Here is a 24106-nt window from a genome sequence, read left to right on the forward strand (position 1 = left end):
ATGCTCCAGAACTAACTTGAAAAAGAAACATATTCACCTATGACCATGTCTACACCTAGACAGCATTTCAAATAACATCCCTTTTCTCTGGTATTCTGCTGATGGTAAACTGTAATAGCTCAGGTATTTGGCTAACTGCTCACTTCTTCTAGTGTTTTATCTTTCTTTAAAGTTTCATACACAGATGAGGGTGTGGAATCTTGCCTTTTTATTATCAAATATTACTGGCAAAATTTCAGACATAAAAAAGTGCACTTAATTGCCACATGTAATAAAGAGTACCTTTGTCTTCAGATATATTATTTTTCAGATATTTTAAGACAACCTTTAAAAAAGGTGGATTGCAACAGTTACCATGTTATGAAGATACTTTTAATCTTTTTTAAAGAAAGGAAAATACCATGCTATCACTTTTGGTGACAGTATTCGTCCTTTTTCTCCTTTATCCTGTATGTCATACAGTTACAGAAAAATTAATTCAGCTCACTAAACATTAGGCATTCAGTGTGATTTGAGACATTGTAAGGTACTGAAATGTCTACGTGAGACTGGCAGATATGATTGAAGTATTCTGGGAGATCTGCCACATTTTTGATACTATTCCTTGGATTGTTTTGAACCTTCTAATCATAATGTATTTTAAAGTGGAAAAGTTTTAGTGATGTTAATTAAACACAGTTCCTGATGAAAAACTGCTCAGTTTTTAATTTCTGTCCTGAAGTAAGGTTAATCACTTCTGACTTAACATGTTTATAGTGTAAATTTCATCACCCAAGACAGGTCTTTAAATACAATGGAGAGGAATAAAACACTTCTTGAATGAGAATCATCAGACTAGTATTAAGCATCTTTGTAGAATGAGGAGAATCACTCTTTATGTCATACCATGGTATCATTGCCTCTTTCCAGCTTTCCTCCCCAAACTGACCCTTGGTCCTATCAAATGAGTAACCAGTGCTGGAGGATCTGCTATGACTGTCCTAAATGTGAATTTGAAATTGTGAAAAATCAGAGAAATTGAGTTATTATGCAATGGTGTCCTCATAATCACAGTAGAAGAGTAAATTTTCTCAAAGGAGAGGAAAGTCGAAGCACAAAGATCCAGAGATCAGTGCTATATATTTTTTTGGGGCACATCAGCATGAGACCTTTCCTTCTAGCTGCATCTGTTGCAAAATTTCTGACATGACCTTTTCTTGTTGCTCTAGTACTTTGATTTACTTTTCTTTTTGTTTCTTCAACTTCTTTTAACACAAATTGCATTTTGAAAAATTCACTAACGGTCTCACCTGAAGTTCAAGTTTCAAGATGGTATCTTCCCTTAACCACTAAAAAGACTTGAAATGAATATATGTTGTGTGTTTAACTGGATGAGAGATCCTTTGGGTAGAAACCATAGATAGTTTTCCCATATACGTGTATCACATCTTATGCTGTCAGCACAATACCAAAAATACTCTAACAGTGATGTAAAGATGGTGGTTTACAAGGTGTTCATCTTTAATGCTAAACAAAGGTAAACTTGCTGCAATTAGGTAAAACTATGAATCATCAAATCTTCTAGGAAAAAAAAAAAATATTGTGTTGTCATTTCCATTCCAGTCTACGGTTTTATTGGCAAGAAGATCAAAACCAAAGGAAGATATACACACTACCTCTAGTTTCTTCCAAGCTACCAGGGTGAAGAAATCACTGCAGAGCTATCAAGTCTTGACAGTTTGATTTGTTTGGGTTTGGTGGGGCTTTTCTGTGAGTGTTCTTATTTTGTTGCTGTTTTTTGATTTTATAATCCTCACATGAAGTAGACCTAAACATCAGAGCACAGCAGAAGATATTTTTCTCCTATCCTCTGAGAGGACTAGAAATCTAGACATATGAGCCTTACTATCCATACAGTCTGTCTTCTGAAATGTTGGACATCTCTAGAGTTAAAAAACAGTTGGTAGTGATCTGCCACTACACAGTCAGTCTTCAAAGCAGGATAGTTTTGAATAAGCACAAAAGACTGGACAATAGTCTAACACAAAGACATCTTTGCTACCAAATTATATATTGGTAGAAGATGTTTATGAAATACTAGAGGTGGCAAGACATTACAGCGAAGATTGTTGCAATGTCAGAAGTGTACCTTTTGCTCCTAGCGGCTATTTTTGTAATATTTTTTGTTTTGCTTACTGTTGAGTGCTACTAAACCTCCCAGCTGTTCTATTACACAAGGTACCCTGCTAACAAATTATACTGTTGGAAGCCTGTGGTTTTTTAAGCCACCAACTTCAAGTGTGACTGCAGCTCACAGTATGTGGCAAGTGTAGTGATGTTCTTAAAAGCACTAATGGTGATTAACTGCCGCCTCCTTCTTCAGCACATTAGTCAAAACTAATCTTACAAATATTCCAGGCAAGCTAACATCTAGCTTCTGCTCTTATGGTGCTCTTCTGCTCATTTGTGACAGCATTTGACTTGGCAAACTAGATAGTGTTTGCTGTCAGAGTACTATCCTGTGCCAATAACATGTTGCACTCCAAATAGCGCAGCCTACATCAACTGCTTAAAGGACTACAGTGCTGTCATTCTTAGCTTCACTTTGCCAATGACTTCTGTGAATTGCTTACAGCAACATTTTTCTGGTGTGGTATAAATTGTATTTTCCAATTTCATTTATGCTTGTATTCACAAAAGCTCCTAAGTGCCCAAAGTAGCACTTTCATAGAACTTAAGCAACCCAGTCCAGCCACAACTCCACCTCTCAGGTGTTGGGAAATTTATAGATGCCCATATTTTCACTACCTTTGGAAACAAACTGTCTACTCCTGTACACATATGGGCACTTACATCATGGTCCGACATTGCAGTTCCCTGTTTATTTCTCTCATAAACTTATTTCATGTATTACCTATCTCCGTAACTAATTTTTATAGCAATAAACTCACCACAAAAGTGAAAAAATCACATCCACACCTTAAAACATGTCACTACAGTAATATATGTAATATTTCTGAGAACAGAGAAAACAAGAAAAGATAGGCATGACTGTAGGTAAAGGAGGCACTAACTAAGAAGGTGAAACTTGGATTCTGACCCATGTTTCTAACAGAATTTCTCTAATTTTCTCTTAAACAAGCACTTAATCTCATGTCATTGACAAAATTTCTCAAAAGTAACCATGATGCTTCTGCTTTCCCATCACCCAAACCTTGATTTCCTTCATGTGCCCTTTGTGAGAGAGCTTGCTTCAGGAGTCTTTAAAAACCCAGCTGCAGTAGGAGTGAATGTGAGATTGAGTACCAAACTATTTAGCAGCATCCCATGTTAATGTGTCTTCTCAGAAAACATTTATTTACAGGGTTTGGTGGTATGCAAGTGATGATTCTGGAGATCTTGGCAGTGTCTAAACTTTTGACTTCAGAATATACACACAGGTGAACATGATCGCAAATTTCATATAGGCATCAAAGATGCTTAAAAGTTTTAAAAAATGGTGCCCTGAGTTTAAATGCATCTTCTATATGAAAATCAAAATATCCTCCTTATATGAAATGCAGTTACTGTTCTCATTAAATTGTCTAGGGCATATAGATGGTTGGGTCTTCAACTGTAAAATAGACATGGTAACAGCAAAAAATGATTTTTGGTCCTTGTTTTCTCCTTATTTCCTATACTGGGCTTTGCAACCCTCTCTGTAGGTTATAAAACAATATAAGGAAGAGATATTAAATAATAAAACAATGGATGAAATACCTAAAATAATTTCCTTGAATTAGCTTGCAAACACACAGAATAAGTCTGTGAGATTTCAGAATGGATGGATCCAGGTTTTCCGTTCACAATTCTCTCACATAAAAGAGAGATGAAAAATTAGAGTCCATAAACTAGGAAAGCTAATGGCTAATGCCTTTTTCTAGAATGCTTTGTTCTATCCCCCCAGTGACTGCTAGGTTCTCTAATTAATAGCTTAAACAACACAAACATGAGCAAACCTCGGTACCAATCAGCTGAATTGTCATGGTGCAATACTGCAGCTCCATTCCTCACCTCACTGCATATTCTCTATTTCTCTCTTTTCTGCAAAGAAAATCTCTGGGGAATGAAACCTCTGGTCTACTGGTCTTGCTCACAACCTTGGTATAAACAGTTCAGCACCAGAAAGCAGTCATTTCTGTATTATTCTCTTATACTGTCACTCCCGCTTTGCTGATGGCACTCCGGTCTTCCAGTTAGTAACTGCATTACAATTGAATAAGAATAAAATTACATTGAATAAGAATAAAAATGGAACTCAACTTTAAAAATTAAACTGTTCTCTTATCAAGACAATAACTTCAAAGGTGTTAAAATTTATGCACATCCTGTGAAAAAATCTGGCTTTTCTATGTAGCTCTGGCCTTCCCTGAGTTTATAGGACATTCAATTTCAGTTTCTTGCGTCTTCATATTTAGCTAGTCTCTTATATTGTAGCCAAATAGTTCTCAGATGAGAGAACTTTCTGCTATTTAATCGTTCTTGTAATTTTTTTATTCTCCTTGGAGATGATGTAACAATTAATAAGACTAAATTGATGTTCCTATCTTGACAATCAAAGACCAAATAAAATGGTATCCATGAAGAAACTTGACTGTTCAAAATATAGAACAAAATTTTCGTCTGTGAGTCATCAAGGATTTAATTATTTTCATTCAATGGGCCTGGAAAATTAAATATTTACATTAGAGGTAAGGACTTTGATGCTTCAATTTTCTATTTGTCAACCTAATCAAATCACATTGATTGATATATAAACTTAAATCACTGCACAGAAAACAGACATCTGAGTATGTTATATCATATTCTATTTTTTTTATATTACTATAAATGATGTACTGATCATTGTTACATATCCTGTGCACATTTTTAAATTGATGATGCTGTAGTTTACCTCAGATTGTGTTAACATGAATAAGAAAGTATTAGAAGATGCCTTTAATTGAGTTCAAATTGGTTGACTGGGCATAAAATTATGTCAAATGAAATGTTAGTTTACAGCTAAGTAGCTTATTATTTGGCTATAAACCAAATTGGCTCAAATTATTAAAAGCTGCACATCAAAACAAGTTAAGGTGAAAATGGATAGCAAGCTAACTGCTTCTGGTGTGTGAATTCACATTTTTAGCTTCTGTTTGTAGTGTACTTGTGGATAATATCAGTCCAATGAACTTAAGAAAAATATCTTAGATGAGAAATTAGATTTATGACCACAATAATAGTGTTACTATAGGAACAGTGAACCTTTCTACCTTTGCGGAAATAGAAGTTTCTTTAAGAGCAAATATATTAACATCTAAATAGTACTGAACATCGTGATACGAACACTTGGTGTTTCTTACATGGTAACTATTACAGTTATGGAGGAGAGGAAGAAAATACATGAATTACTGTTTCATCTAAGTACATCATGGTTATATCATCAAGATATATTTGCAGTTATTACATAAAACAACACCCTATCCGATCCTTCTGACATAGTCTGTGCTGAAAGTATTTTAAAATGCTATAGTTATAGCTTCTTGTTCTCTGCTTTGCACATTGTACAGTGCTTTCACCTGCACAAATTAGTGTGAGGAGTAGATAATAGCATTAGGAAGGCATGGGACTGTGGAGGGAAGGGTGACTTTTCTTGTCTATGGTGAAATGGTACTTTCTTTCTGTAACATGGGAGGACAAGGAAGGTCATATCACTGCTAAAAAGTAGCTTTTGCGTTCCCTACGGGCACGTTGACACTTACCAGAATAGTTTTGTATGTTCACTACTTTACCCTGTCAAGCAGATACCCCAGAGATTGCACTGCTAAAAAACAAAACAAAACAAAACAAAACAAAACAAAACAAAACAAAACAAAACACTTTGTGAAACTTGAAATTTTCTGCCAAACTGAAAATTCAGAAATATAAAAATTATGAAAACAATGCTCTCTCTCTTTCCTGTGGAAGGATTATGGGCATTGTTAGATCCAACTGGTTTTAGATGTTAGAAGGTTACCCAATTGCTGGCTTTATAATACTAAAACAAATAGAATAAGAAGTGCTTCAATAGTGTGAACTATTAGGCTTCTGTTTGCTAGCATTAGACAATTTTAAATTGCAGTCTATGAGGCAATTTAGTGCAAATTCACGGAACAACTTATAAAAAGAGAATACAATTTTTTTTTCCCAGTAATTGGCAGTCTTATCAGTATTTACCTCGCTTTGCAAACCTCAGTCCAAATGCATGTATATCCATAGTATGCAGAAATACCAGCAACGCATTTCTTGTAAGACCTCTGAGCAGGTAACCCTCTTATGCCATACATTTCAAACTTACACTCTGAACTGTACTGAGATGACCTTACTTACCACAGTTTCCACCCACTCCACTGGTCTTTGCCAGAACTTCATGAGGTGAGGTCAGACAGAGAGGATGGTTATGAATGCATCCTAGAACACTACAGCATCACGTGCTCTAAGGAAAAAAGATTTGTAAGCAGCCTAAATATAGATTACATATTCAATTCAGAGAAAATTCAGACTGCCTCTGAGGATAATAGGGATGGCAGACATCGAATTGAAGGATCATTGTGGATTAACGATACTCCCAGGGCTGCACAGCTTTGTTAAAATGTAGAAGTAACACATGTGATGAACGTTCTCAAAGTAAATAAACACATTTCTATTGTATTCTAGGAATTGTATTTGGAATGCATTTCACATGCATATCAGAAACTCAGAAAGATACTTGAAGAAATTGAAGTACTTTTAAGCTTAGGAAATTTTGCAATGCTCTGTGTGGTTATTTCCTTATTGGAATCTCATTTTATAAATTAGTGAAAGGGTTAAAACGGATGCATTTCTGATAGCATATAAGGAATTTATTTTATGAAACTGCAATTTAATTCACTAGAAGTGTTTTGTTGTTAGAACATACATTTTAACCCTTCCTATAACAATTAATATGCATAAATGATACAATAAGTTACAAAATAATGAAAATGGTGTTCAAAGCTGTAGCAATAATAGTTGCCAATTTTCTAACTTTTATTTTAATAGCTTTGCTCATGATACCGAAATATGAGTTGTATCGCTCTTTCTTCTATAACTTCTCTTCAAATGTTCATAAACCAGTCATAAAAAGTCTGCTTCTGGTTGTCTTGGTAGAGTTCAAAATTGAATTTAAGAAAATAAAGAAAAACTTATCAGAACTTTGATATTAAACCTTCTCCTAGCACAATGAATAATCCTCACTGCTGTAGACCTGAATGGATAAAATGCTACCAGTAAGTGCCCATGTACAGGATCTGGCCTTGAAGTTTCGTGTTGGTTATAAATACAGTCTAAAGGGCCAGATTAATCAATTTTGGTTTAGCTTTGGACTTACTGATGGTAATTTGAGAATTTAGACATTATATGTATTGAAATAATTTGTGCTTTCAGTCTGAGCAGGTAGCAAACATTTCTGATATTGGAATAGAAATTCTAAACTGATAATATTGACTTATTTGCAAAAAGCTGATGAAAGTCCATTTAGCTGGCAAGTGGAATCACAATTGTAGGAGTTATTTTCTTTGTCCACAACTGAAAGTCTTTTACATTAAGGATTCATCCTTTAAAATTTTCTCTAAGATTTTGGACAGTTTTGTTTCCCAGGTGCTGTGATATCTGTTATACCATACCAGTTTCACTTTTCTTATGTTTCTTACTGCTTCGCTTTGTGAAGAAATCATGATCTGCTGTCTTAAATTTCATACCAAATTCTACTGCATTTGTTCTTACATGGTAACCTAAAAAATAAATTTAAAAAAATAATTTTAAAAAAATGTTTACTTTGTTTACTTTTTAGCTTGAACCTGGATCTGGAATCTTCAAAGTCAACAATGAAAACTATTTTTTTTTTTTTAAACATAACATTTTTACCAGCACGTGTTTTTGTTTTTGTTTTTTTTTTTTTACTGAATTCATGATTCTACCTTGTTAAGAACTTCATATTAAACTAAACTCCTATATGCCTATGGTGAAATGTAAAGGAAAGGATTCCCATATCCATAGAAAATACAAAACATTCCCTTATCTATTTACACAAATATTTTTCTGTGATTTAAATTACTGGTTTAAAATTTGGTTGAATAATTGGTAATAAAGTAAAAATACTATAAATTTTACTTAAAATATATTTTTTTCTATAGAAATAATTTAAGGATAAAATATGTATGTCAAAATGTGAGTTTGAATAACTTCACAACATTATAATTCTAGATTTAATGATTGGTGAAAAAATAATTCTTAGAACTACAGGTTTGAAAGTGTTTTGAAAATATGTAGAAAATCTTACTGTCCTTAAGCAAAGCTATAAATTTTATAGGATAAGAAGTTCTAAAAAAAAAAAGAAATGAAAAGATATAAACAGTTTTTAGTAACACAGGGTTTACAAATTAGGCTATATTTTTAACATTTGAGTAGAAGAACTAGACATGTCATTCTGACAACTGTGATTGTTGGCAGCTTTGCATCAATACTTCTCATAAGCAAATGTTTCTTCTCCTGTATCACATACATGGAAATCCAGACGAGATTCAAAAGTAAAGCTGTCTGGCAAATGACCAATTCCATGCAAAGGATGTTACTGCTATATTACAAATCAAAATATATTTCTAAGTAAAAGGGTGCAGCAATTCAGGCTGACATTTATGTACCAACAAATCATTCAATATAGTCACTACAATGTTTACTTAGTCTTTTCTTAAATTTAGTAAGTCCGTTTCTGTGCTTTTCAAACCCAAGTGATCTAGAGAATCTTCACATTTAGGAATAGAAGCACACAGGTACACCATCTTTTTTTTTTGGTTTGTTGTTTTTTTTTTTTCGTCCTGGTCATTCTGCCTGAATATAGTTGCAAACTTCAATTTCAAATATGGATTTAGCTTCATGAGTTTCATTTTGTGTTACTAAAACTTAACTTTGGACTTCAGTCATACTTAAAACATTCAACTTCTTCCGTGTTTAATGTCATGATCTTGCAATTCCTTTTTATCCACACAGCAGAGAACTAATTCAACTAGTATCTACCTTTGATTTCTGCCCTAGGCTTCATTATACCTAAACATTTGTTATGGTTTTCAAAATAACAGACACACATAACACAATTAATTTTTATTGAATTACATTAAATAGACATATTACTTGCCTTCTAACTTTAAAAAATATCCCACTTCACATATTGGTAATAGCTCATTTATAATCACAGTAAGAAAGCAGAATTCTAGTGGTTAAGCCTTTAGAGATCAAGAAATCGTTACACTGTTCATTTTCAAGTTTGGCTTCTGGTCACCTGTTTTGTCTTCACGATGACAAAGGGTAGTTCTCTGTTCAAAGATTCTTATGTGATAGAGCACAGGGCTGGTAGGGGCTTCAGGTTTCTCAAGCTAGTTTTCCACTAATCTTATCATGCTTTTTCATAAACATACTGGATTTCATGTTATAAGATGTCAAGGTGTTTTCTATGGAGACCCTGTCAGTATGTTGTTCTGAAGCCTGTTACTCTGATACTTAGAAATTTTAATAAAAGATAATCATTCACTGTATAGCTTTGCGATGTCTGTAATAGGAGAATGTTTGACAGAAACCAGAAATTAAAGGACATTATGACTTTGCAAAGTATTCTAATTTGTATGGGAAAACCCTCCTCAAGCAAAATGTCCCAGATTTTCTAGTGTGCAATGCTAAAAAAACAGAGGCTAGAGAGAGGTGAATTTGAATCCCGAAGAGGCCATCTGTGCAGTCCCTAGCCACACACACTCATTTGATTTCAGTATATATAGCTGCTATAAAACTGGATCATTAGATAACTTTGTATGCATCCCAGCCTGATATTTACTACTTCAGACATCTGAGAAGCTCTATGGATGGAATGCAGCCAGACATATATTTAAGCAGATTTATTTCCTGCCTGTTTGTGATGGCATCCTTCTTATGGTATTCTTCAGGGAAAGGAATGTAAATCCACAAGGAGAGAGATGCAGTTTTCCAAATATCCCACAGGATAGGGAAAAGACTTTGGTATATTATTGTGTTGACTAGTAGAGCACAAAAATTTTCACAGTAATTTTTATTACAGCTAAGGATTTTTTCTTATTGATAAAGAAACAAACTTATCATCCTCCTTTCAAACCTTACCAAGTTGCTTACCACATAATGTGATTTTTCACTTTACAGGAGGGAAAGGAACATTATTTACAAACTACTATATAATGTGTATGGAAATTGAAGTGCATCAAATCAATTCAGCTCCTTCCCCATTTATTACCTATATAAGCTTAGGGATGATTTTTTTCCTGCCCTGAATTATTTTAATTTTGATAGAACCATGATGTATGTTGCAACTTGCTGAACAATTTAATATTTAAAATTATATAGATATTAAAATGCTCCTTCAAGCCATGAATAATAAGTAAACATTTTGTGCACCTTTAAATATAAATGTAAATCTATCATTTCATTATGCCTTTAACTAAAAAGTTATTTTTATTTTTCACGCTAATATGTTCCACTATTTCAGGGAAAAAAACAGAAAAATTATCGTGCCAAATTTTTCCAGTTAATTAGGAGGCAGAAATCTTGATGAACAGCAGGTATTTTTATGTTACCCATGAATAGTTCTGTCTACTGTTCATGCTTATTTCTATTATCTTCCCCAAAATCTATGAGCAGAAAGCAGCTGCATGCTGGCTTATTGACAGGATTAAAGGAAGCACACAGATAAAAGAAAACAATGTACTTGGGGAAATAAATCTTTTTGCCCATAAAATATAAATCACATATTCATAATTGGAATGTGCTTTGGGATTTCTGTTCTTCCTACACTACATAAATATCTGCAGTGCTACTGCATTTCTTGAATAAAAAGGAAAAGAAAAAGTAGTTTTAAAAAAAGTGTAAGAATATATTTTTGATTTTTACTTTACATATACTATGTGCTATAGTATTGTTGAAATACTGTACTTGGCTCTCAAAGCAAGTTCTCTAATATCAGAATTGCATTAACTTTTCAAAGTATCTTCAAAGAAAGACAGAGACACACAGAGCTGAGGGAAAGCTGTGCAGACCCCTCCAGAAAAAAAAAAACAACAAACAAACAACATGTAAATAATTTGTATCACTTCTGATACAAGTATTTAATCATTTATTTGTTGACATTTATAAAAGCTCTCATTAAAATCACCATCATCTTCCCTGAGCATCTAGTAATGGAATTACGACTCAAGCTAATATTGACTCAGTAACTTTATGGAAGTCATTTGAAACAGTCACCTGGTAAAATGTCAAACAAACAGCCCTAACAGCAGCATCTAGATCCAGAACTATCTTTTTCTGGGTCCTTTCTATAATTTGTGAACAAAGTCATCACTATTTTTACTTTCCCTCTTTTACTGGACAAGTTGTGCATTCTTTTCTGCAGAGCTCAAAGCTCTGAAGGCAGCTGCCACCTCGCCATGCTGGGGAGTGGGCAGCCTGCTGGGGAGGGCACTGAGGAGTGTTGGTTTCAATTCTTTCAAACGGAAAGGGGAAATGAACTTGGATCTCACCTTTTTCGGGGTAATGTTTCAACTGGTAAAGTGTAATGTACAAGCTCTGCAAAGCTAGCACTGCCACTCACTGCCTGCTGTGTTTTAGAAGAGCAGGTCTGTCTGAGCTTTCAGAAAAAAAAAATGAAAAGGCTCAGCTGCATTCCTTTGAAAGGGGGATCAGAAGGAGATGCAAACATTAGGCAAGTAAGCTATAAAGATGGACAGCAGTTAAGACTCCATCCTGTCCTCAGTGTGTCCCTGCTGGCCGGCTCTAAGTAGATGCCTGTTCAGCAGTCTGATTTCTCTGGGGGCTGTTCTGTCACCTGTAACCTTTTCTGTGTATGCTACATGCTACAGTTCCATACTGTTAGTATTTTCATTAAAAATAAAATAGTGCTTTGAGTGGTTTATAACATAGTTGTAAAAAATGAGCTTCAGTAGAAATATTGTATCTATATGGCCTGCTTGGCCCAAGGGGCCAGAATGTGTTTAGGTATATGTGGCAAGCTTTTTGAGGTCATCAAAAATGGAAGAGTGTCAGTGATCAGGTCTATCTAACATAGTTTGCTGATACCTTCAACCTTGACCTAAAATAGTTCAAATCATTTCCTAAGAAAGCAAATATGCACTATTAGTAGAGCAAAATAATTCTGATTTATTGTGACTCCGTAATGGGTTAATTTAAAGAACTGTTCACTGAGATCACTGAATATATGTGACCTTGAACAGATTTTCTATAAATAATCAAAAGAAGAAAAATAACTAGGTGAAAATAAAATGCAGTATGTCCCCATATCAGACTCTCAGATATTTATACAGAACTGACATTATTTTCACACGTGATTTGGTAAGTAAACTGACAAGATTAATTCTTTCTTAATTCTTTTGTTGATAGAAATGGATCTCTAGAAAGTCTGTCTTAACTGTGAGAGAATTCTCCCATAAGAAAATGAAGGGGAAAACAGTAGGCTGTTTTTCTCAGACTCCCAAGATTGTTTGGTGCATGATGATATTTGCAATATATAAGCTTGTGAAAGTTCTAGGCATTACTGATGAATTTAGCATTCTGCGGGGCAAAGGATTCAGGCAAGCCAAAAAGTCTAAATTATGCCACAATCCGCTTATCCTTTACAACAGACCAAAAAACCCCAGGACAATACAAATATGAGTTAAGTCTAGCTTTACTTTGTCTTGTAGCTGTATAATGGCTGCATTTTGAGAACATAGTCTTACTCAATGTGCTTTAACAATGTGAGAAATTAAATTAAGAACTGCTTCTTGTTTCATACAATAAAAAATCCTGTCAGCTCAGATTGATAGACAGAATTAGGCAATTAATATTATTCCATACACATCTCAATCCTAATCAGGTCTAAAAGAATCATGTACACCTTGCATCACACTTTGACTTTAAGTAATTTGGGTTTATGACAAATTCTAGGAAAGCCCATGTGTCCAGCTCTGCCCTTGGCTGTTTCTCCCTATTTCCGATATTACAGAAGTCTTTCTATACATCCTGCTTCTGTCATAAAAGGAGAAACTTGGCTGAGATTATTCCATTCTTAATGACTCAGTGTTACCTCTCTCGTTCTCACCAACACCAGTCTCTTACTGTGACCCATTTTGTATTTTTCACATGAGGAAATGTCCCCAGGAGCACTGCAAGGCACTGGCCAGAGGGGATTAAGCAGGAGCAGGCAGAACAGAGATGTCTGTGTGAAAGCCTCTTGAGACAGCCTGTTATTCCTGGGCTTATTTTGTGAAGAGCAGAGATGGAGTCTAAAACACAATACAAATAATTGATCTGAAGACATGTCTGACATGTGAAACTTGAGTTTTTCACTGAATTAATCACCTCCCATACTCATAGAGAAATATCAGAATTCTAACACAAGGGCACCCAACGTTAAAGTGATATGATCTTTCTGCTCTCCTGTCATTTTTTGAGAGAAATCAAAGAAGCCTGAGACTACAAAAAGTTGTGACATCAATATTCAGGGTATAACTTCTGTTTAAAGAGTCAATAAATAATTCAGGATTACATTTGAAACTCAATTCTTAGCACATTGTGCTGTGCCTGTCACACTCTCTTTTGGTGGTGCTGGTGTGGTAGTAGGGAAGCCCGGTGGCAGTTTTTTTGAAGCTTTGCAGGAATCATAACAATGCTGCTGTGTGGTGAAGCAGTAGGCTTTACTCTGTTCTTAGGACTCTGAAAAATGCCACTTCTTTACAAAATTTAATGAATTAGCATTAGTCAGCAAATGAGGAAAAACTCAGGCTGGAAAGGTAAAGAAATGAATTATTAATCACCGTGGAAAATGGGGAGTTAGGGTACAATGGCCTGAAGGGAACTTAAGGCTAGACCCTGGAATAAGTCTGTGGCAATGTGCACAATTCAGATGTGACAGGTGATCTGAGCAAATCGATGCAATATTGCCACATGCACTGAACTTGTTAAATATAACATTAGGAAGAATGACAAAATCATTGGTCTTTCAAATTCAGATATTCCATGCTTTCTTTATGATTCCTCTAGTTGTTGATATAAAGAGAGACAAGGTTTTGTTGGCATACAGTAGGGTGAGAAATATATTTTATGTCTTCAAACACATACTAGAACCTTCCTAGAATAAGGACAGAAATCACATTTCTTGGGAATCCTATTATTAGAAAAGACATTTCACAAAAATTGTGACTTCTGATTCACAGTACTTTGTGATTATCCATAGGGAAATGCTACAGAAAGCAAACTCCAGAGAATTAAAAAAAAAACACAGGAAAGTTTAAACATTCTCTGTAGAACTCTGTATAACAATAGGTAAGTGTAGAAAGATGACACTAGATAGTGGATTTTAAGATTATGTTTCAATATGCCTAGATCTCTACACACATAGACCTTTGTAAACCAAAAGAAATAGCACTGAAAGCAATGATAACATGTGTTATAAAATTAGGTGAGCCAGAAGGTAATTGTGTCTGACATTGTCATTCTGGTGCAGTAAAGCTGCTAACAAAGGTTTCTGAGCCAGTTCCAGCAGATGGAATATGTACATGTGGAATACTATAGGCCAATCACATAGTGGAACCGAAGAACTGACACTTTTCTTCAGTGAGAAAAAGCTTACAAGTGGAATTTATGTTAACAAGTTACTGTGGACATCGTAGACTGTAAAAAATAAGCACCTTATTTACTGAACATAGTGTATGTACAATACAATTACAATAATCCTGAGCCTGCAGATAAGTAAAGTGAAAGATGAGAATTTCACTTGGTTAAACACCATGGAAAAAGAGAGAAATCTAGTTTTTTTCTAGGGCTTGGACTCCTAAGTACCTAAGTGGAAGATATTTTGAAATAATGACAACAAAGTACTAAGTTTTTTTGATTCCTAGCAGTACTGCATAGAATCTTTCATATTTTCTCATACTGGGTGTGCATGGCAAGGTTTTAGTAGTGCATGCAATGCAGGGGCTGTGAGAAGAGGTCAGGGCCTGTACTGTGCCAGACACAGCCCAACTAACCACAGGCCACAGCTGAGCCCACCAACAAAGTTGGCAGTATGTCTGTGAAAAAGTATGTAAGAAAGGGAGGAAAATGACATATATGAGGAGAGGGAGAAAAGAAAGAGTGACGATTGGCAGAGGGAACATCAAAGACAGAGGAGGTGCTCCAGGTGCTGGAGCAGATGTTTCCTGCAGCAGAGGACTCTACACTGGGGTAGATGGATATTCCCAAAGGAACTGCGGCCCATGGAAAACCCACACTGGAGCTGATTTTCTCTGACAGGACTGCAGCCCATGGAAACATCCATGCAGGAGCACAGGGAAGTGTGAGGAACAAGGAGAAGCAGAGAGAAATGGCTGCAACTGACTGTAACCCCACACCCCAGTCCCCCTGCGCGGCCTAGGTGGGGCTAAGGGGCCTGGAGTGTAGGAAAGAAGTTGAGCCTGGGAAAAAGAGAAGGAAACATAGGGGATTTTAATATTTGTCTTTCTATTTCTCACTCCTCAATTCTACAATTAAATATCCATTTTGACTGGCTATAAACTACGTCAGTTTTCCTCAAGTTGAGTCTATTTTGCCTGTGACAGTAACTGGCAGATTATTTCCCTGTCATCATTTTGACCCATGAGCTTTAACGTTCCCCTGTATTTTGTTGTTGTTGTTGTTGTTTTGTTTGTTTGTTTCCATTGTCACCCTTTATCCTGTTGAGAGAAGGAAGAAGAGAGGCAGCAGCTGAGTGGCGTTTTGGCTCTTTACCAAGGCTAACCCACCACATCTCTAGACAAATTCAAATCTGTACTTTTTAGCAGTGCCTAACCATGTAGTTACATCAACACTACAACAATAATGCTTTTGTGATATGCATTTTTGTTTGTTTGCAAATTTGATTGCAGTTGGGGATTTTTGATGGTTTAAATGGCAATGTTATCCAGAGTCACTTATATACTTTACAAACTTTTTTAAAACAAACAAACATTTTGCGGAATCTGTCAAAAATATTTTAAGTAGCTCCATCTCTGTATGAAATGCAATACGACTGTAGCTGTTGACAGAATGGAACTAACCTCCACAGCACTTTGCAGCAACTTGTTGCTTTATTCCTCTAGTACATTCATCTGGAAATTCTCCAAGATGTCAACCACATCTGTGGTGATTGTGGATCTGTCATGTGAAAATACTCAACAGACTGCAGACACAAGCTGCACTCTCTGCCAGAAATGCCAGCTCTAGCTGATGTATCAACGACTATACTTTGTCATAAAAAAAAGTTTTGAAAAAAGAAATCAAAGTATTGATTAAAATGTAGTGGGCATTACATGGTTGTTGCATAGTATATCTTGAGTTTTAAAAAAAATATACCAAAGTAAACAGTATTCTCTGTTTCACTGACGTTATGGTCAGAAGGCACAGATCTTCTGGTATCTGGACAACTGACATTAGTGCTGTGCAAATACTAACAGTTTTTATTGAATTAGAAATACGGAAGTTTTGTGGTAAATCATTTAAATCACAGTTCTTATACATGAAAATCATAATTCTTATTAAAAATAAATATTTGTTTGGCCAACAACTAGTTACTTATGTTTAAAAGCGATCAAATGTTTTCATTGCAATGTGGACAGGGAAAGACAGGAGTGTATAAGAACTAGCTCCCCAATCCAGGAAGGAGAGGGAAGCTGAGGCTATGACATGTCTAGCTGTGCAATTCAAGTGTTCCCATGGAAGGTGAGAGATGTGGATTAAGATGACCCACTTGTTTTATTAAAAAAAAATATTTACAACACTACTATTTTTGCTCTTTCTCAACCCAGTGAGTGTGCTAGCCCTCAAGTAGGGCTTTTTTTGGTCCTTGTTGCCTGTCTAAAGAAAATATTCAAATTCCCATTTGGTCAAACTAAATCTGATCATACCATGTAGCAGTAAGGGTACAGAAACAAACAAACAAACACACAAACACACAAACAAAACTTTCTGTTGGAAAACTGAATTATTTAATTGTATTAATTGTTTAAGGGGCAGTTGAACAATTCCTTAATAATATGCTTTAGCTATTTGGTCAGCCCTGAAGTGGCCAGGCTGTTGGACTAGATGACCATTGTAGGTCCCTTCAAACTGAAATTCTATTCTATTCTATTCTATTCTATTCTATTCTATTCTATTCTATTCTATTCTATTCTATTCTATTCTATTCTATTCTATTCTATTCTATTCTATTCTATTCTATTCCTGAATATGAATTCCTTTTGTATTCCAGATACACTCTATAACAACAGGTCTTTTTTATTAACAGTATCAAAATTCTGTTGTAAAACTAGTTCACTTTTATAATAAGTCCTCTTCTAATTGTCATTCTCAAAATTTCCTGACTACTTGTGTATTTTTAAAATTACCTTTTTTTTTTTTTTCAGGCAATTATTTTTTTCAGAATTTCACTGACATTTTTTATGAGTTTTAGTGTGACCAAAATTTAATTTCTTGGAAATTGAATCAAAAAATATTCATCCAACCACACTGACAGTTAATATCTTAACTGAAATCTATTATCAAAAACTCTTGAAGACAATAGCTTTCAAGACTCGCAAAATATTACCGTCTTTTTTTTTTGTGTCAGTTACATTTTTTCTTAGAAGTCACCTTCCACATTTTTAATTGTTTTTAAAAATTGTTTACCAGTGCACAGCTGTTTTCATTTCATGTTGCTAGAATAATGTGTAATAGGCATACTGATACTTAATGAACTGATGGTTTCATACATCCAGTTGTCACTATTAGTAAGTCAGAAACTGCCAACTGTTACCACATCATAAAATCCGAGAAAGACATACATACAGTCAAATAGTTTGGGTGTCTAAGATATCAGGGCATGATAACTTTTGGCAGATGCTAACTGTTTAAATAGCTCTCAAAAATCCCAATAATTATTACTTAGCCTGCCATCAAAATTGGTATCCCTGCTAGCAGGGAAAAGCAGCCAAAACCAAAGTGGGTATGGAATCCAAACTGCCTTCACATTCTTCAAGTATAAAGTCAACTCAGATTGGAAAATATTGGAAGTTTTCCCTGCTGGTCTCTGTTTTCTGTATAAACACAAGTTCTCACTTTTTAAGGCTTTACTTGTCACTTTTCAGGAATATTAATTTACCTTTAAAATAAAGCCAGTGAAGAAGGGAGTTCTGTGATGTTTATAGGAGCATCTTGACTATGTTACTGAAGACAGGCAACCTCATGACTGTCATTATCAAAGGATCTCAGTATTTGACAGTCATCTTCTAAATGACGCTTAGCAAAAACAGCGTGCTCTTTCTTCATTACAGACTGAACTGATGAAGTGACTCAATATTTTCGTTCTAGGATCAACCACTTTTCTCTGTTTCATTCATTTCAAAACAACCAAGAACATAAAACCATCATAGGAAACATGTAATATAATTATGTAAATCCCTATCCAAATGTAGTGTCCTGAGCCACACAGAATGAGGCTTCTTAACAGACATCATAGGTTTGCATCTGGCAGGAAAGTAAACTCTGTAGGAGCATGGATGATCATGGTGAATACTTAAAGTGTGTATAGATATGTGGCAGTAGATTAAACTGGACAGCTATTCATCCTACTTCTCTAATGGAGTCAGTTCTTCCCATATCAAGGTTCACTAAACATTTTAGGAAGGTTCACTAAACATTTTAGGAAGTAGCTCCTGGAAGTTCACAGTATTCAATATGTCATAGTAGGGTAAACAGATCTGAGATGGTTCATTTCAGGCTGACTGAAATGTGGGATGATGAGGAGCTGTTTCATGAGCCCTCCAGTCATCCATCCTACAGGGACAGTAATCTGTTCTTGGTGCTGTTTGAGGCAGAGTAGCATTGTTGGCATCCACTTTTAATCTGTGACCACATGTATCTGAGGTCTTAAGCTTCACTCATTAGAGAGGTTATGCTACTCTCTAACTACACTGGCATTGAAGGTGTTTAGGAAAACAATGCTCAGTTGTGCACAATTTTTTCTTATTAAGACAAGCTCATAATTTTTGTAACTCCATTATATCCAAGGGAATCATGCCTGCAAGTTATTTGTCTGTTCCATTCATTTTGATTCAAGGTCTAAAGAACTACAAAGACAAGGGGGAAATTATGTATAGTGGGATTGACTGATGGCTGAATTTTAAAAGGGAAAAAGAACAAAGAGTATCAGCCCAAACAAAGATGAATGCAATTTGTTTTTGAGGATAAGTGATGGAAACTCTTATAGCAAAGAAATTCAAGTAATTCTTAAAGCTGTTTTAAGAATGGGAACCGCAAGGCAGGAAGAATTATTGGTATTTGAGTCTCCAAGTGTATTATTTGAAGACAATTGCAAGACAATAGAGTCATTCAGAAATATTTACAGGTAGATTTCACTAAATTTAATTTTATGCTTGGAAATACATAACTAAAGAATATACCTTACCAAAAAGGACGTGAGCTCCTGGAGCCAAGGAAACTTAATTACTCTCAGGATATACACCTCTGTCTTAAGCACTAACCTGGAGTCTTCAGAGAAACTGCATAGCAATTGCAGACATCAGGAAAGTCCCTTCTCCATCACACCTGCAACTCTGTCTGCAGTGGGAAATAGTTTTCACCCTCCTAACACCTCTCAAGCAATTTATAAAAGACAAAACTGGGTGAGAGACCTTACAGAGTATGGTCTCACCATGTAAAACAAGCTATTTGATTCAACTCTTATTTAGCCTAAAATACTAGTCAAATAGGACAGTCTGTTATTTTCATAGAAGTCAGAAACTGTGGTTAAACTGTGAGCTTTTGTGAACAGCTTTGCCTTTGTTGTGATTGTAGCTTAAATTAATTAGCTGTCATTCAAACATATTGTTGTGTGTTTTATGATTAGACAGCATAGAGTCCAGCTACAGAAAAACACCCCTTGCACTGAGAAAAAACCCACATTTGGTCATTGAAAGAAAATGGGCAGATTTCTATTATATATAATTATTGCACTGTAGTAGAGTTTTATAATAAAGTGTAATATCCTACAAAATGGAGTAAAAAATTTCCTTCCTACATGATCCTACAGGTTCTTCCCTATTTAATTGCAAGAGACTTTTCCACGAGGCCATGTTTGACTTGGCTTTATAACATCATTTGGATAATTACCTTTATTTATTATACTGTTTAGAGTGCTGCAGAACTGCTGGAGGCTGGCCACTGGAGATTACAGGCTTGCCAGGCATTGTGACTATCCCTTATTTTTATTTTTGCTGTTACTCTGTTAAATCATTTCACTGTGGAATAACTTCACAACTTCTATGCTATGGGGGCATTTCAAAATGCTGTTAAAATCCTAGCACATCTCTGGAATGTTGTGTTAGGAAAAGATGTATGACATAAACATAGCAGGGTCAGTATGAGTTCTATCCATATAACAGATTTTTTTTTTTTTTGGCTGGATAATAATTAGCTAGGTGGTTATGTATTGCAGTTTTGAGTTCCTTTAATCATGTGATTTTATTGTGTCTAATCTGAGCCTCAATTTCAATGTCATTTTTTCAGTTTCTCAGAAATATTAGTGTCTGGAAAAGCTGGTACTCTGCACACAGCACTTTGCAGGTGAACAGCTGATTGAAAGAATGTGACAGCAGACCCTGAGGCATCAACAGAAAGACATGTGTTCATGTATGTGCTGTACTCACTTGATTTCATATTAATTTCCTACTCTGTTAGTGTTAGTAACAGTAGTCTATGCCACAGTGTCACTGGGAGCAGATGGTTCTCCTATGCTTTCAGAATGAGTGGTTATACACATTTCAGTAAATATCCATCTCCACAGGAACAGAGAAAGGGTTAGAAAAGTATTTCAGTCATGTTGCTTCTTTCAGCCATAGATATGATTACGTTGCTTTTAAACAAGCTTTTGCTGAAGTATCAGTGTGCCTTTATCTATCTATCTGTCTATCTACAGAATCATAGAATCATTTTGGTTGAAAAAGACCTTTAGGATCAAGTCCAACCATAAACCTAACACTGCCAAGTCCACCACTAAACCATACCCCTACATCTTTTAAACACCTCCAGGGATGGTGACTCAACCACTTCCTAGGGCAGCCTGCTCCAATGACTAACAACCCTTTCAGTGAAGAAGGCTTGAATAGCCGTCACTAGAGACCTTCTTCTCCTCTTTAGTACCTTCCAATCCCATTCACACCTCCAGAATGTGCTGCAATCTTACTCTGCAAGAAAGAACCTAGAGTTTAAACTGCACAGATCTCATGGAAATCCTATTCTTCTACAAGGAAACTATCTTAGAGGTAAACATAATTACAGTGCCAAAGTATTACATCATTGTAATGTTTTTAGCAACTAAAACCAAATCAACTAAGTGTTCTGGATCAATTTTTCAGAATTTATCTCTCATATAAATTCACTCAACAAGCTTTTACATTCTGATAAAGCCATAAGCAGAGGGCATAATCTGTAAAATGAAGACAGGCAGAAAAATCTTCAGCTGTGGACCATATTCAACAGATGACAAATAAAATAGCATTTTAGGGGATGACTGTCACATTTCCTGTACCCAGTTTTAAGCAAGGTCAGATAAATAGACACAAGCTTATTTTGCTAAATTCTATCACGTATTTTTTTAAATATGATTATTCTGGCTTTTCAGTGGAAGGCAGAAGGATAAGAGGAGGTTTTAAGATCATCTCAACACATCATTATCCTTTCTTCTGGCAATTGGTAGATGTATGGCCCCAAAATAATGCAAACTCAGTGTAAATTGTTGCAGGATTCTGAGAATTCTCTTTCTTAAAGATGAAAAAAGGAAATGGCCTCAGTAGTCTCATTTTATGGCAGTAGATTATCATAAACGGAAGCGTCCATCCCTTCATCATAAGAATTTTAGTGTAAGAACACAGTTTAAAAAGAGTTGTTCTTATTTTTGTCAGTCAGTCTGGATAAATCTTCCCCCCACAGGAACAAGACTGTGTCTTCTTTTCAAGACTGACTTATATTTGTCAGGGTTTTTTTCAGAACATTCTATAGTCCAGTGTTTCACAATAGTCCTCTTTTCTTCTCTCCCCTGTATAGTTCCTACTATGGTCCATAGCTTACCCTATAAAGGTGTCAGTTCTCTTCTTCCCTTTTGTCTGGGCAGTGAAATTCCAAATGGCAACAGTGCCTCTTTCACTTAACAGTCACCAAATACTTTATGTATAAGTAAATTTTTTTCTTCAAGAGTATCCTCCATAGGCAAAACATGAACATGTGCCAATAAAAAGCAGACAAGCAATATGGAAAATTAAAATATGTTTCCTTATTCACTGAAGATTTATTATTCTCTTATTTTCTTCATCTGCTTGGCTGGTTATTTGCATTGAATATTACTGGTTGTGTTACTTGAAAGAATTAGAGAAAACCAGATAATCTACCATAATTTTCTGTGCAATAAAAGTGATAAGAGGCAGGTGCAATTCAAAATCTCAAGTTTTAGCTGAGTGTATTTTTGATTCAGTTGTATTAGGATAAATGTGTTTTGGCAGGTACAAAGCATAAGTCTCTGAGTCCATCTGACCATGACCACTTAAAATCAAATATCTACAAATTCTTTATATTTGATTTGTGTCTTTTCCTGCATGCATTCCACAGTAAGAACACATTGTAATTCATGGGCAAGGGCAAGAGATGTTGGGAAAATGAAGCCATTAAAAACATAAGAATTTTTTTTCCACAAACTAAAGTAATAAATATTTTCATGAATTATTTCATTATAGGAATATTATATCTGTTATCTATTTAGTTATTAGTGTGATATAGATATGTGTGTGTGTGTATATACACAAAGTATACATAGAAGTGAAGAGAGAGAAGGATATAGACTCTTTGTTTTATCTAAAGACTGTGGAAAATCGTTAATAAGTAGAGCATTAGGGCTTTCCTAATGCATGTTTTAGAAGAACAAACATCCCAAGTCTCCTTGTTTTCAAAATATTTCTTAAAAACCTAGAGGAAAAAAAAATCCATCTTTGGAGTTACTTCATTAATTAATATCCTGAGGATAATCCAGTTCCTAAGAAAGGATAATTATTCAAAAGTAGGAGAAACAATTATTTCTTGAAAGTGCAGGGAGTGACAGTACAAATATTTATAGAGAAATTGCCTATCCACAATATTTATGGATATGGCACTAGAAACTCCCCTTCATTTTCCACTTGGCCTTTCTGTTTGTGACTCAGTCCTTTAATTGGGATGGTTCTGGGGTCATTAACAATACGTGGAAGCCAGTGACAAAATAAATCATGTGGAACAGAGAGGTAAAAGTAAAAGAAAAGGCAAATAATTTGGAAAAAAGTATAGCAACCACGTGTCTAATAAATCATTGAAATGCAGAGACCTGAGCTTTGAGGTGAAGAGCAGCGACAATCACAGTCCTTCCTCTTCTTTCACATGGGTTCTGGGGATATTATCACACACCTGGACTAAGATTCTTAATGAAATAATGCTATAGAAGCTCTCTTAATGCAAAGCTTAGCATTTTTTTCTGTCCCCAAATAATATGGAGTAATTAACGTCAAGTCAAAATCCTTCCTCCTGACAAGACTTGAATATACTCTATATCAAGCAGTCAGAATAAAACTTGTCAAATAGGACACGTATTTGCATATGTTTTCATACTAGTCATGCTCTCTTTAAAACTGGGCATGTTTGTAATATTTGCCACTTTATAGTATTTGTAAAACTTGCGATATGCTATCTTGCAGCATGATCCAAGATTGGAGGATGAAGACATTATTTCAGCCTGCACAGCCAGCAGTATTGTCTGGCTGAATACCCATTATCTCCTACCCTGGATCAGCTTCATCTTCTCTGACTTTTGGCACCTCTAAGACATTTTTAAACTAGGACCCCAGTTGCCACAGGTTCTTTATTTATGATACTGGTGAGAAAGAGAGGTGCCCTCAGAGGAAAATAACTTTGTTTTGATCTGAATTTCTCCCTGGAGATTCCTCTCTTATCCTACTGAGTATACAGGGAGCATCCA

This window comes from Streptopelia decaocto, assembly GCF_964273445.1.
Source record: "Streptopelia decaocto genome assembly, chromosome: 1".
In the NCBI taxonomy this organism is placed as follows: Eukaryota; Metazoa; Chordata; class Aves; order Columbiformes; family Columbidae; genus Streptopelia; species Streptopelia decaocto.